This window comes from Rhinopithecus roxellana, chromosome 6, assembly GCF_007565055.1.
Source record: "Rhinopithecus roxellana isolate Shanxi Qingling chromosome 6, ASM756505v1, whole genome shotgun sequence".
NCBI lineage: Eukaryota > Metazoa > Chordata > Mammalia > Primates > Cercopithecidae > Rhinopithecus > Rhinopithecus roxellana.
The window spans coordinates 110,218,312-110,232,601 of NC_044554.1; the positions used below are offsets into that span (position 1 = coordinate 110,218,312).

Below are 14,290 nucleotides of genomic sequence, written 5' to 3' on the forward strand. Positions count from 1 at the left end.
CTGAGGAGCTGGAACTACAGGTATGCACCACCATGCTCGCCTAATTTTTTTTTTTTTTTTTTTTTTTTTTTTTTTTTTTTTTAGAAACGTGTTTTTGCCTGCCATGTTGCCCAGCCTGGTCTCAATCTCTTATAATCTCAAGTTACCAGAAGGTGCTCCTTTGCCTCTTAGGAGGGTGACAAGGTGGTAGATAAACTTTCTCCATGGCCGAAGATGGCATGCTCCCTGTAGAACCTGCTCCCTTCAGAACCTGCTCCCCACACCAGGGCTGAGCGCAGTGACTGATACCTGTAATCCCAGCACTTAGAGAGGCAAATGTGAGAGGATCACTTGAAGTCAGGAGTTCGAGAACAGTTTGAGCAATGTAGTAAGACTGCCCCAACTTCTCTATAAAACATTGAAAAAATTAAAATAACAAAAAAGCAAGAAACTTCCCTACAAGAATATGAATTAAGGTGTTTGCCCATGAAGAAAACACATTGTAAAATAGCATGATTAATACAATCACATTGTAACAATAGCATGAGTATTAGGTCAAGCCTGGTCACACCCTCCAACTCTGTAAAAGAAAACTTAGCTGGGGGCCGGGCATGGTGGTTCACACCTGTAATCCCAGCACTTTGGGAGGCCGAGGCAGGTGGATCACTTGAGGTCAGGAGTACAAGACCAGCCTGGCCAACATGGTGAAACCCCGTCTCTACTAAAAATACAAAAAGTAGCCAGGTGTGGTGGCACATGCCTGTAATCCCAGCTACTCAGGAGGCTGAGGCAGGAGAATTGCTTGAACCCTGGAGGCGGGGGTTGCAGTGGGCTGAGATCTTGCCACTGCACTCCAGCCTGGGAGACAAGAGAGAGACTCCATCTCAAAAGAAAGAAAAAAAAGCTTCTTCTCCGAGAAAACACCAAATGGCCGATGACGCCGGTGCAGCGGGGGGGCCCGGAGGCCCTGGTGGCCCTGGGATGGGGAACCGCGGTGGCTTCTGTGGAGGTTTCGGCAGTGGCATCCGGGGCTGGGGTCGTGGCCATGGACGGGGCTGGGGTCGTGGCCGTGGACGGGGCCGGGGCCGGGGCCGAGGCCGCGGAGCTCGCGGAGGCAAGGCCGAGGATAAGGAGTGGATGTCACCAAGCTGGGCCGCTTGGTCAAGGACATGAAGATCAAGTCCCTGGAGGACATCTACCTCTTCTCTCTGCCCATTAAGGAATCTGAGATCATTGACTTTTTCTTGGGGGCCTCTCTCAAAGACGAGGTTTTGAAGATTATGCCGGTGCAGAAGCAGACCCGTGCTGGCCAGCGCACCAGGTTCAAGGCGTTTGTTGCTATCGGGGACTACAATGGCCACGTCGGCCTGGGTGTTAAGTGCTCCAAGGAGGTGGCCACCGCCATCCGTGGGGCCATCATCCTGGCCAAACTCTCCATTGTCCCGGTGCGCAGAGGCTACCGGGGAACAAGATTGGCAGGCCCCACACCATCCCTTGCAAGGTGACAGGCCGCTGCGACTCTGTGCTGGTGCGCCTTATCCCTGCACCCAGGGGCACTGGCATCGTCTCAGCGCCTGTGCCCAAGAAGCTGCTCATGATGGCTGGTATTGATGACTGCTACACCTCAGCCCGGGGCTGCACTGCTACCCTGGGCAACTTCACCAAGGCCACCTTTGATGCCATCTCTAAGACCTACAGCTACCTGACCCCTGACCTCTGGAAGGAGACTGTGTTTACCAAGTCTCCCTATCAGGAATTCACTGACCACCTTGTCAAGACCCACACCAGAGTCTCTGTGCAGCAGACCCAGGCTCCAGCTGTGCTACAACATAGGCTTTTTATACAAGAAAAATAAAGTGAATTAAGCCTGTTACTAAAAAAAAAAAAGAAAAGAAAAAGAAAAAGAAAAAAAAAAAAGGCACGGTGGCTCATGCCTGTAATCCATCCCAGCACTTTGGGAGGCTGAGGTGGGTGAATCACGAGGTCAGGAGTTCAAGACCAGCTGGACCAGCATGGTGAAACCCTGTCTCTACAAAAATTAGCTGGGCATGGTGGCACCCGCTTGTAATCCCAGCTACTAAGGAGCCTGAGGCAGGAGAATCGCTTGAACCCAGGAGGTGGAGGTTGTGGTGAGCCAAGATTACACCACTGCACTCCAGCCTGGGTAACATAGTGAGACTTCATCTTAAAAAAAAAAAAAAAAAAGGCCGGGCGCGGTGGCTCAAGCCTGTAATCCCAGCACTTTGGGAGGCCGAGACGGGTGGATCACGAGGTCAGGAGATCGAGACTATCCTGGCTAACACGGTGAAACCCCGTCTCTACTAAAAAATACAAAAAACTAGCCGGGCGACCTGGCGGGCGCCTGTAGTCCCAGCTACTTGGGAGGCTGAGGCAGGAGAATGGCATAAACCCGGGAGGCGGAGCTTGCAGTGAGCTGAGATCCGGCCACTGCACTCCAGCCTGGGTGATAGCGAGACTCCGTCTCAAAAAAAAAAAAAAAAAAAAAAAAAAAACGGGCCAGGCGAGCTGGCTCATGCCTGTAATCCCAGCACTTTGGGAGGCCGAGGTTGGTGGATATGAAGTCAGGAGATCGAGACCATCCTGGCTAGCATGGTGAAACCCCATCTCTACTAAAAATACACAAAAAAAATTAGCCAGGTGTGGTGGCGGGCACCTGTAGTCCCAGCTACTCAGGAGGCTGAGGCAGGAGAATGGCATGAACCTGGGAGGCGGAGCTTGCAGTGAGCCGAGATTGTGCCACTGCACTCCAGCCTGGGTGACAAAGCCAGACTCTGTCTCAAAAAAAAAAAAAAAAAAAAAAAAAAAAAAAGTCGACAAAGGAAAGGGAAAGGCTCTTTTCCATTAGAGTTCAGTGAACTGATTGTAGAGCTAACAGGCAACTTGCGGGCCAGCATTCCCTCAAGTAGAAATGAACTCTAATATCCATGATCAAGCCCAGAAACGTGTTGGTTTCTTTCTTCTACGCCTCTGAGAAGTTAATTACTTCCAGCTGAGTCCTAGCCTTTCCTGGCCAACGTACCTGGCTATCTCCGCAGTCAATCCCACACCTATGAAAGCTTATACTTTTTCTAAGGGATGGTGTAATAGTTGGGAGAGCTAACCCACGATTAGACAGGCCAAGGGGGTCTGAGTTGGGAATTTAATTATATAAGTGCATAACTCACCATTTTCTACTTTTCCTGACATATGGATACAAACCCTCAAAATGACAGGAAAGTAAATTTAAAAATGAAGGAAGGGCAGGAAGGAAGAAAAGAAGAAAGGGAGTTCAAATGTTGAACATTAAAATGGTCTACTCTCTTGAGTATACCTGCTGATATTCCTCAAGGTCTAGCATTGGCCCATCTCTCTCTCTCTCTTCCATGATGATTTTGTAACTTAGGTACTGCTTGCCAAATACCCAACCTAACTTTCAAACAATATTCAGAGCAGCTGTTTTCAATTCTCACTCTATGCAGTGAACTCTGCAATCTACATCTGTATTTTGTTTTTTGTTTTTTGAGATGAGTCATGCTCTGTCACTCAGGCTGGAGTTCAGTGGCGCGACCTCAGCTCACTGCAACCTCCGCCTCCCGGGTTCAAGCGATTCTCCTGCCTCAACCTCCTGAGTAGCTGGGATTACAGGCACCCGCCACCACACCCAGCTAATTTTTGTATTTTTTTTTTTTTTTTTTTTTTGAGACGCAGTCTTGCTCTGTTGCCCAGGCTGGAGTGCAGTGGCCGGATCTCAGCTCACCGCAAGCTCCGCCTCCCAGGTTTACACCATTCTCCTGCCTCAGCCTCCCGAGTAGCTGGGACTACAGGCGCCCGCCACCTCGCCCGGCTAGTTTTGTGTATTTTTTAGTAGAGACGGGGTTTCACCGTGTTAGCCAGGATGGTCTCGATCTCCTGACCTTGTGATCCACCAGTCTCGGCCTCCCAAAGTGCTAGGATTACAGGCTTGAGCCACCGCGCCCGGCCAATTTTTGTATTTTTAGTAGAGACAGGATTTCACCATCTTGGCCAGGCTGGTCTTGAGCTCTTGACCTTGTGATCCACCCACTTCTGCCTCCCAAAGTGCTGGGATTACAGGCGTGAGCCACCGTGCCCAGCCTTACACCTCTATTTTAAGCTTCTCGATAACTCTGGGTCTGTATTTTCAGCACTTACTGGACATCTCCACCTGGATGTGCCACCACCCTTGGCCTTGCTGGGCCCAGGAGGACCCTCTGCTTCCTCCCAAACCAACATCTTCTGTGTTACCGATTCCCGTTCATGATGGACTTCTGACGGGCCTGGTCACCCAGGCTCTCTAGGTAAGTGGGTCTCAACTTGGCTGAACACTACATTAGCAAGAGGGACATTTTTTTTTGAGATGGAGTTTTGCTCTTGTTGCCGAGACTGAAATGCAATGGTGTGATCTTGGCTCACCGAAACATCCACCTCTTGGGTTCAAGTGATTCTCCTGCCTCAGTCTCCCGAGTAGCTGGGATTACAGGCGTGCGCCACCATGCCTGGCTAATTTTTTTTTTTTTTTTAAGTAGGGACGGCGTTTCTCCATGCTGGTCACGCTGGTCTTGAACTCCCGACCTCCCGACCTCAGTGCCTCCCAAAGTGCTGGGATTACAGGTGTGAGCCACAACGCCTGGCCTAAGAAGGACATTTTTGAAAGCTCCCTAGCTGATTGTAACATACAGCTAGTGTTGAGAACTACTCTGCCTTTCTTTTTCTTCTTTTTTTTTTTTTTGAGATGGAGTCTCACACTGTCGCCCAGGCTGGAGTGCAGTGGCGTGATCTTGGCTCACTGCAAGCTCTGCCTCCTGGGTTCACGCTATTCTCCTGCTTCAGCCTCCCGAGTAGCTGGGACTACAAGTGCCCGCCACCATGCCTGGCTAATTTTTTTGTATTTTTAGTAGAGACAGGTTTCACTGTGTTAGCCAGGATGGTCTCAATCTCCTGACCTCGTGATTTGCCCTCCTTGGCCTCCCAAAGTGCTGGGATTACAGGCGTGAGCCACCGCGCCCAGCCCTAAAATTATTTCTTGAGACAGAGTGTCACTCTGTCACCCAGGCTGGAGTGCAATGGTCCTATCTCGGCTCACTGTAACCTCCACCTCCCAGGTTCAAGCAATTCTCCTACCTCAGCCTTCTAAGTAACTGGGATTACAGGCACCCGCCACCATGCCTGGTTTATTGTAGACAATGATCCATTTAAGGGCAACACAAATATATGATAGTGATGACAGTAATAATTAGTGTTTTGTGACTGCCTTTGTATAGAACTTTAGTAGAGATTTAATAGCTATAATCTAATGACTTAATACTCAATATCTATGCTCCTTTTCTTTTTTGAGCTAAAGTTTCACCCCGTTACCCAGGCTGGAGTGCAGTGGCTTGATCATAGCTCAAGTGATCCTCCTGTATAGTTGGGACTGTGCGCACATGCCACTGCACCCTGATTTTATGTATGTATATATATATTTTTTGAGATGGAGTTTCACTCCTGTTGCCTAGGCTGGAGTGCAATGGCACGATCTTGGCTCACTGCAACCTCTGCCTCACAGGCTCAAGTGATTCTCCTGCCTCAGCCTCCTGAGTAGCTGGGGTGCCTGCCACCACACTCAGCTGATTTTTGTATTTTTGTTAGAGATGGGTTTTCACCATGTTGGCCAGGCTGGTCTTGAACTCCTGACCTCATGATCCACCTGCCTCAGCCTCCCAAAGTGCTGGTATTACAGACATGAGCCACCACACCTGGCTTTTTAATTTAATTTAATTTAATTTTTAGTAGAGATGAAGTCTTGTTATGTTACCCAGGTTGGTCTTGAACTCCTCCCAATTTCCTTTTCTAGTAACAAGATTCCTGACCCTTTTTTTTTTTTTTTTTTTTTGAGACAGAGTCTCGCTCTGTGGCCCAGGCTGGAGTGCAGTAGTGCGATCTCGGCTCACTGCAACCTCCGTTTCCCAGGTTCAAGTAATTCTCCTGCCTCAGCCTGCCAGGTAGCTGGGATTACAGGCACACGCCACTATGCACAGGTAATTTTTTGTATTTTTTAAAGGAGAGATGGGGGTTTCACCATGTTGGCCAGGCCGGTCTCGAACTCCTGACCTCGTGATTCGCCTGCCTTGGCCTCCCAAAGTGCTGGGATTACAGGCGTGAGCCACTGTGCCCAGCTAGATTCCTGATTTTTTTTGCTGGGCACCTGGCTGTGAACACTACAGTGCTCAGCCCCTCTTACAGCTGGAGTAGGTACCTTCTGGAAATCATCCTTCCCTTTCTCCTCTTTCTCCTGTTCAGCACGCAGAGGAGCAGGCCAGGGCTGAGGCAGCTGGCCGGGACCACGGAGGCCATGGAGTGATGTGCAGCTGAGAGCCTGACAGAGGAGTCAGGGTTGCACACCCAGGGATGGCAGAACCAGCCTTGAGCCACCTACCTGGGATTTTATCTAAGGGAGAGATGGACTTCCATCTGCTCAAGCCATTGATGGTTGGCATTTTCATTACTTGCTGCTGAACCTTATCTTCATTAATACATCAAGTTGTTATATATTTTCTTTTTTTTTTTTTTTGAGACGGAGTCTCACTCTGTTGCCAGGCTGGAGTGCAGTGGCGCAATCTCGGCTCACTGCAACTTCTGCCTCCCGGGTTCAAGCAGTCCTTCTACCTCAGCCTCCCGAGTAGCTGGGATTACAGGCGTATGCCACTATGCCTGGCTAATTTTTGTATCTTTTGTTTGTCTGTTTTTGAGACAGAGTCTTGCTCTGTCACCCAGGCTGGAGTGCAGTGGCACAATCTCGGCTCACTGCAAGCTCCGCCTCCTGGGTTCACGCCGTTCTCCTGCCTCAGCCTCCCGACTAGCTGGGACTACAGGTGCCCACCACCATGCCAGGCTAATTTTTTGTATTTTTAGTAGAGATGGGGTTTCACCGTGTTAGCCAGGACGGTCTTGATCTCCTGACCTCATGATCCGCCCGCCTCGGCCTCCCAAAGTGCTGGGATTACAGGTGTGAGCCACCGTGCCCGGCCAGTATCTTTTTTCAGTAGAGACAGCGTTTCACAATGTTGACCAGGCTGGTCTCGAACCCCTGACATTGTGATCCACCTGCCTCAGCCTCCCAAAATGCTGGGATTACAGGTGTGAGCCACTGCGCCAGGCTGTCATTATTTATTTCCTAAAGGCATTAAGCAAGTTCCTAAGACATGGCTAAGTTTGGATATGAACCAGGTCTGTTTTCTCTAAACTTTGTTATTTTCAGTAAATTATTCTTCTTACCATTAATGTTTACAAAAATGGCAGCTGTACACTATTAAAGATTTGCAGAGGATACAAAGTCAAAATATCAGTAGCCACTGAGAGCTTTAACTGAAGCTCTCAGATAAATATTTAAAGACCTAGGACTTTTAAAGGGAATATTTACATTGGAATAGTGTCATAAACTGAATTTTGAAAAAACAAACAGAAAATGTAAAAGAAAGCTTTCCAAGGGACCAATACTTTAATTTCAGGAGTGTTCTTATCCTTTGTAACATGGTATTTTCTATATAGTGTGAAAGGAAAATAAATCTTGGGACCCCAAAATTACTAAGCCAAGGAAAAAGTCAGGCTGGGAAGTGTCAGGCAAACCTGCTTCCCATTTTATTCCCAAATAAGATAGTTACAAAGATTAAAAAGCTACATACCTTATATAGTCATGATTGTGGTATTTAAAAAAAAAAAGAAAAAAGAAAATAAGTAAATTAGAAAGAAGCTACATGGCCAGGCGTGGTGGCTCATGCCTGTAATCCCAGCACTTTGGGAGGCCGAGGAGGGTGGATCACGAGGTCAGGAGTTTGAGACCAGCCTGACCAACACAGTGAAACCCCGTCTCTACTAAAAAAATACAAAAATTAGTTGGGCGTGGTGGCACACGCCTATAATCCCAGCTACTTAGGAGGCTGAGGCAGGAGAATTGCTTGAGAATTACAGAGATTTCGGTGAGCCAATATTGCACCACAGCACTCCAGGCTGGGTGACAGAACAAGACTCTGTCTCAAAAAAAAAAAAAAAAAAAAAAAAACCTGCATACCTTCCTCACAATTTGCCCACAAAGAAATTCCCTGTGGGCTTCAAGATCTTTACCCTACAACAGTCCTGTTGAATTTCACCCTGGCAATGTAAATTGATAGCTTATCTTCACAGATATGGGACCAAAGTCAGATCCGCTCACCTGAGACAAAGGCATATCTGATCACTTCCTCTGCCCTATTGGTCATGTAAAAATGCAGATTCACTGAGCCATGCTCCATTATGTATTCAGTGGAAGGCTAATCAAGGACTCCAAAGAATGCAACCTTTTGTTTTTTGTTTTTTTTTGAGACAGAGTCTGGCTCAGTTGCCCAGGCTGGAGTGCAGTGAGGAGATCTCGGCTCACTGCAGCCTCCGCCTCCCAGGTTCAAGTAATTCTCCTGCCTCAGCCTCCTGAATAACTGGGACTAAAGGCGTGCACCACCATGTCCAGCTAATTTTTGTACTTTTTTGGTAGAGAAGAGGTTTCCCTGTGTTAGCCAGGTTAGTCTTGAACTCCTGGTCTCAAGTGATTTCCCCCGCCTTGGCCTCCCAAAGTGCTGGGATTACAGGTGTGAGCCACCACGCCTGGCCTAGAATGCAATCTTTTGTCTCTTATCTACCTAGGACCTGGAAGCCTCCATTTTGAGTTGTCCTGCCTTTTGGGACCAAACCAATGTACCTCTTTTTTTAAAATTTTTTAATTTTTTTTGAGATGGAATTTCACTCTTGTTGCTCACGCTGGAGTGCAAGGGCACCATCTCGGCTCACTGCAACCTCTGCCTCCTGGGTTCAAGCGATTCTCCTGCCTCAGCCTCCCAGGTAGCTGGGACTACAGGTGTGCGCCACCATGCCTGGCTAATTTTGTATTTTTAGTATACATGGGATTTCTCCATGTTGGTCAGGCTTGAACTCCCGACCTCAGGTGATCCACCTGCCTCAGCCTCCCCACCTCAGGTGATCCACCCGCCTTGGCCTCCCAAAGTGCTGGGATTACAGGTGTGAGCCACTGCACCAGGCTGGACCAAACCAATATACATCTTACACATATTGACTGATGTCTCATGTCTCCCTAAAATATATAAAAGCAAGCTGTATCCTGAGCATTTTGGGCACATGTCTGCAGGGCCTCCTGGGGCTATGTCATGAGTGGTCATTAACCTTGGCAAAATCAACTTTCTGAAATGATTGACACCTGTCTCAGATATTTTGGGTTGACAATACACACACACACACACACACACACACACACACACACACACACACACAGAGTTTTGGTGACAGGGTTAGAGAAAAATAACATTTACTTTCATGGCTTACAACTCTGGTTTTACAATGGAAGTAAAAACATTTTATTCTAATAGCATGATTTATCTTTGCCAATTTTTGAAAATTTTTATTTTATTTTATTTTATTTTTTGGAGAGAAGTGCATAATCATAGCTCATCAGAAGAGAATATCTTACCGGGAGGCATGTCACCCCTGTCTGCTTAAAACCTTTCCCTGTACACACACAAACCACTCGCATTTTGGTTTTTGCGCCTATGTTCATGTCATTCCCTCTGTTTGCAATTGCTTTTTTTCCCACCAATCAACTAACTGTGCTAATTACCAAGTCTCGATCTTCTTCTCCATGAAGCCTTCCTGGATTGGTCTAGTCTTTACCAGTAGTTCTCAAAGCACAGTACGGCAGGAGCAGTGTCACCTGGGACTGGAAACTCACTCCTGCAACCCTGGACCTACTGAGCTGGCAACCCCGGGGGGCCCAGCACTCTGTGTCATTGAGTCTCAAGATGATTTTGATGTGACTCAGATTGGCTTGTCACTGCTCTAAGGCCATATTGATCCCTCCCTTCTCTGGGCTCCCATGCCACGTACAGTTCACAGTACATCACGTGGAGCTGAATCCCCTTTTCAAGAATTGTTAGAGTAGGCTTCCCTAGATTCAGGTAGATTGTCTACTCCCCGGGTAGATACTCAATAAAGATTTAGTGCTTGGCTCTTTGAAAGAAGGTGGTGGCCGGGCGTGGTGGCTCATGCCTGTAATCCCAGGACTTTGGGAAGCTGAGGCGGGCAGACCACAAGGTCAGGAGTTCAAAACCCGCCTGCCCAATCTGCTGAAAACCCATCTCTACAAAAAATACAAAAATTAGCTGGGTGTTGCAGTACACAACTGTAATCCCAGCTACTCGGGAAGCTGAGGCAGGAGAATCACTTGAACCTGGAAGGCGGAGGTTGCAATGAACTGAGACTATGCCATAGCACTCCAGCCTGGGCAACAAGAGTGAAACTTCGTCTCAAAAAAAAAAAAAAAAAAAAAAAATTGAATGCTAAAGGTCACTCCAGCAATCAATGTCATCTTCTGTTGCTATGGATGTTTATGTTATTATTATTATTGTTATTATTATTGAGACAAAGTTTCTCTCTGTCATCCAGGCTGGATTGCAGTGGTGTGATCTTGGCTCTCTGCCACCTCCGCCTCCCGGGTTCAAGCAATTCTCGAGTCTCAGCCTCCCAAGTAGCTGGGGCTACAGGCCTGACTGATTTTTGTATTTTAGTAGAGACAGGGTTTCACTATGTTGCCCAGGCTGGTCTCGAACTCCTGGCCTCAAGGGATCTGCCCACCTCGGCCTCACAAAGTGCTGGCATTACAGGCATGAGCCACCACGCTTGACTGGATGTTTGTATTAGCACAAAATGCTGTATCAAGACCCATGCAATACTGAACAGACATGACCCTTATCCTTACATGTGAAGATGTGGAATGTCCTGTCAGCTACATGACTCCACAGGGACCATATATACTGTCATAATAATTATACTAGCTAACTTTGGTTGAGCACCTATTGTGTGCCAGGTAATGTTCTCAGCAAGACTAGCTGCATAATTTGCAGGGCCCGGCGCAAAATGAAAATATGGGACTCCTTGTTCGAACAGCAGAGCAAAGTGCTGTTAAAGGTACCAAGTACAGGCTGGGGGCAGTGGCTCATGCCTGTCGTCTCAGCACTCTGGGAGGCTGAGGCGGGAGGATCGTGTGAGCTCAGGAATTTGAGACCAGCCTGGGCAACATAGTGAGACCTCATCTCTACTTCAGAAAAAAAAAAAAATTAGCTAGGTGTGGTGTTGTGTACCTAGTCCCAGCTGCTAAGGAGGCCAAGGTGGGAGGCTTGAGCCTGGGGGGTTCAAGGCTGCAGTGAGCTATTACTGCACCCCAGCACGCCAGCCTAGGCAACTAAGCAAGACCCTGTCTTTAAAAAAAAAAAAAAAAAAAAAAAGGTACCAAATACAAAGTGTTCTTTTCTTCATGGTCTATCTCTGTAACTGTCCTGTTTGTAAATTTTCTGTTGAATGTCATAATCCCTGCAGCATCAAGGACACTCCTGAAGGAGTGGAGGCCCTCCCAGGTGCTGGGTTCCCTGCCCTACTGTTCTGTGTTTACAGGCACATCCATCTGCCACCCAGCCCCACTCTGGCTAGCCACTAGACCAATGCACCATGCCCTGGCTAGGGGCCAGGAGCCTACCACCCAATCTGTGGCAGAGAGGTCACCCCCCAAGGCATTGCAAAGTCTGCACCAGCACACACTAGGTACCTGGGTAGGCGGTGGGCAAGAGGCCTGCACCCACACTCAGGCCTGCCCAGAGTGAAAGGTGGTCAGGTGGCCAGGTGGGAGTGGGAAGGGGACCATGGGACCCAGGGTGCAGGGGACAGGGGAATGGGCAGTCAGGAACCTGCCAGGGGGAGGCAGGGAGGTGGGACCACACACCACACTACAAGTCCATGATGCATGCATGCTCCATTGCCCTGTGGAAACAGACATTCAAAGACAAGATCATTAAGAATTTCAGGCTGGGCACAGCGGCTCACGCCTGTAATCCCAACACTTTGGGAGGCTGAGGCAGATCTGAGGTCAGGAGTTCGAGACCAGCCTGGCCAACATGGTGAAACTCCGTCTCTACTAAAAATACAAAACTTAGCTGGGTGTGGTGTCAGGTGCCTATAATCCTAGGTACTCAGGGGGCTGAGGCAGGAGAATCACTTGAACTTGGGAGGCAGAGGTTGGAGTGAGCCGAGATCGTGCCATTGCACGCCAGTCTGGGCGACAAGAACAAAATTGCACATCAAAAAAATAAAAAATAAGGAATTTCAAGACGATGACTGCAGAACATTCAGTCCCAAGTGTGGGACCCTTTTGAGCATGGGGACCTGTGTCACAGCACTAGCATACCCCTGAAGCCAGCCTCGTTCTGAGACTTTTGTGGGATCTCCACAACAAGCCTATAAGGGTATTGTCCCCAATTAGCAGTCAAGGAAGTTGAGACACAGAAGGCATAGACAAGTGGCCTGCCCAAGATTGCTGAGCTGGGCGGGTGGGTGGGGTGGTACCAGCCCAGGCAATCTCACCCACATCTGCCTGCTTCACGTTGCTCATTGCTGCTCTTCAGAGAATATTCACAGAGCAATAGCAATTCAAAAGGACAGCCAGATAGTTACAGCTCATGCTCGTCCAGTTGGCATTAAAGCTCTGTCCTCACTGCAGTCCCCACCCCCGACCAATGGTTCGTTGATCCTCTCCCATAGCAGAAACAGGAACGCTGAAAGGATGATAGGTATGAGCTCAGGAGAAGTTCCCAAGAGACCTGGCTATGGCCTTAGGGAAAACTGGTAGAGCTGGTTGGAGCTGGCCCTCTCCCCAGCTGCCTTCCACGATTAGCTCAGGGGGCACACTTAGTCCCTCCAGGGGAGTTTACGATCTGGCACCAGATGCAGACCCTTGTCAGCTGTGTTAAGGAAGGACTCTATGAGCAGGTGCTGGTGTCAGCCAGGACTTGGGGTTATCTTCTAGAACTTTCCTGTAGTTTTTTCAGTGTCGACACTTCCTGGAATTCGTCTAGTTTATTTCACTGAAAGTGGGCAGGATCTTTGAAAAGACAGTCTCAAAAGAGTTGGACGCCCTTATCTATTCAGCATTTCCGTTGTCACCAAAGTGGCCAGTGAGAAGTAGTTAGAAAATAGCCTCAACATGGCTGGGCACGGTGGCTCACGCCTGTAATCCCAGGACTTTGGGAGGCCGAGGTGGGTGGAGCATGAGGTCTGGAGTTCTAGACCAGCCTGGCCAACATGACGAAACTCTGCCTCTACTAAAAATACAAAAATTAGCTGGGCGCAATGGCTGGCGCCTGGAATCCCAGCTACTCAGGAGGCCGAGGCAGGAGGATCACTTGAACCTGGGAGGCGGAGATTGCAGTGAGCTTGAGATTGCGGCACTGCATTCCCGGCTGGGCTACAGAACGAGACTCCGTCTCAAAAAAAAAAAAAGTAGCCTCAAAAATTTAGACAAACTAGTGGCGTGCTGGTAATTGTTTCGTAAACAGCCCTCTGGAGTACATTTTTTTCTTTTCTTTTCTTTTCTTTTTTTTTTTTCCTGAGGCAGAGTCTCGTTCTGTTGCCCAGTCTGGAGTCCAGTGGCCTGATCTTGGCTCACTGTAACCTCTGCCCCCCAGGTTCAAGCGATTCTCCTGTCTCAGCCTCCTGAGTAGCTGGGATTACAGGCGCCTGCCACCACACCTGGCTAGTTTTTGTATTTTTAGTAGAGATGGGGTTTCACCATGTTAGCCAGGCTGGTCTTGAACTCCTGACCTCAGGTGAGCTGCCCGACTTGGCCTCCCACAGTGCTGGAATTACAGGTGCCACCGTGCCTGGCCTGGAATACATTTTTTTCAAAGGCGCTGTTTGTAGCTTTTAATGATTTCTATGGCGCTGATATTTCACTGAAACAAATTTCAGGCTACCAGGGTGATATCTCCCTGGTTACACAATCCCTGAAATTTTGAGTCTGCTCCTGCAGGCTGGTGAGACCCAACATGTTTCTGTCCAGCACACCTCTGGACATGGACCTTCCATCAAGGACACCAAAGTGCTTTAGGTGAATGTCCTAATTGTTGCAGTGATTTGGGGGCAAGCTGGGACAAGAAAAAAGAGCCATAATATAGTCATATCAATTTTACAGCTGAGCATGCTAAGGTTCCAACACATAATATTTTGCCGTGGATGCCCAGCAAAGGCCCAAGCCTTAGATCAGAAGGCTGTTCAACAGCATCCAGCTGAGACCATGTCACATGGCTGAGGTATGGAGATGGCTGAGGTGTGTCACCCTAGAGGCTATCATCTTTTTTTTGTTTGTTTGTTTTTCTTTTTTGAGACGGAGTCTTGCTCTGTCGCCCAGGCCCAGGCTGGAGTGCAGTGGCACGATCTCGGCTCACTACAA

General features: G+C 48.5%; 1 pseudogene; it reads left to right on the forward strand.

Annotated features, from left to right (window-relative positions):
• Positions 1-906: 906 nt before the first annotated feature.
• Positions 907-1,834, forward strand: LOC104678718 (annotated as a pseudogene).
• Positions 1,835-14,290: the final 12,456 nt, after the last annotated feature.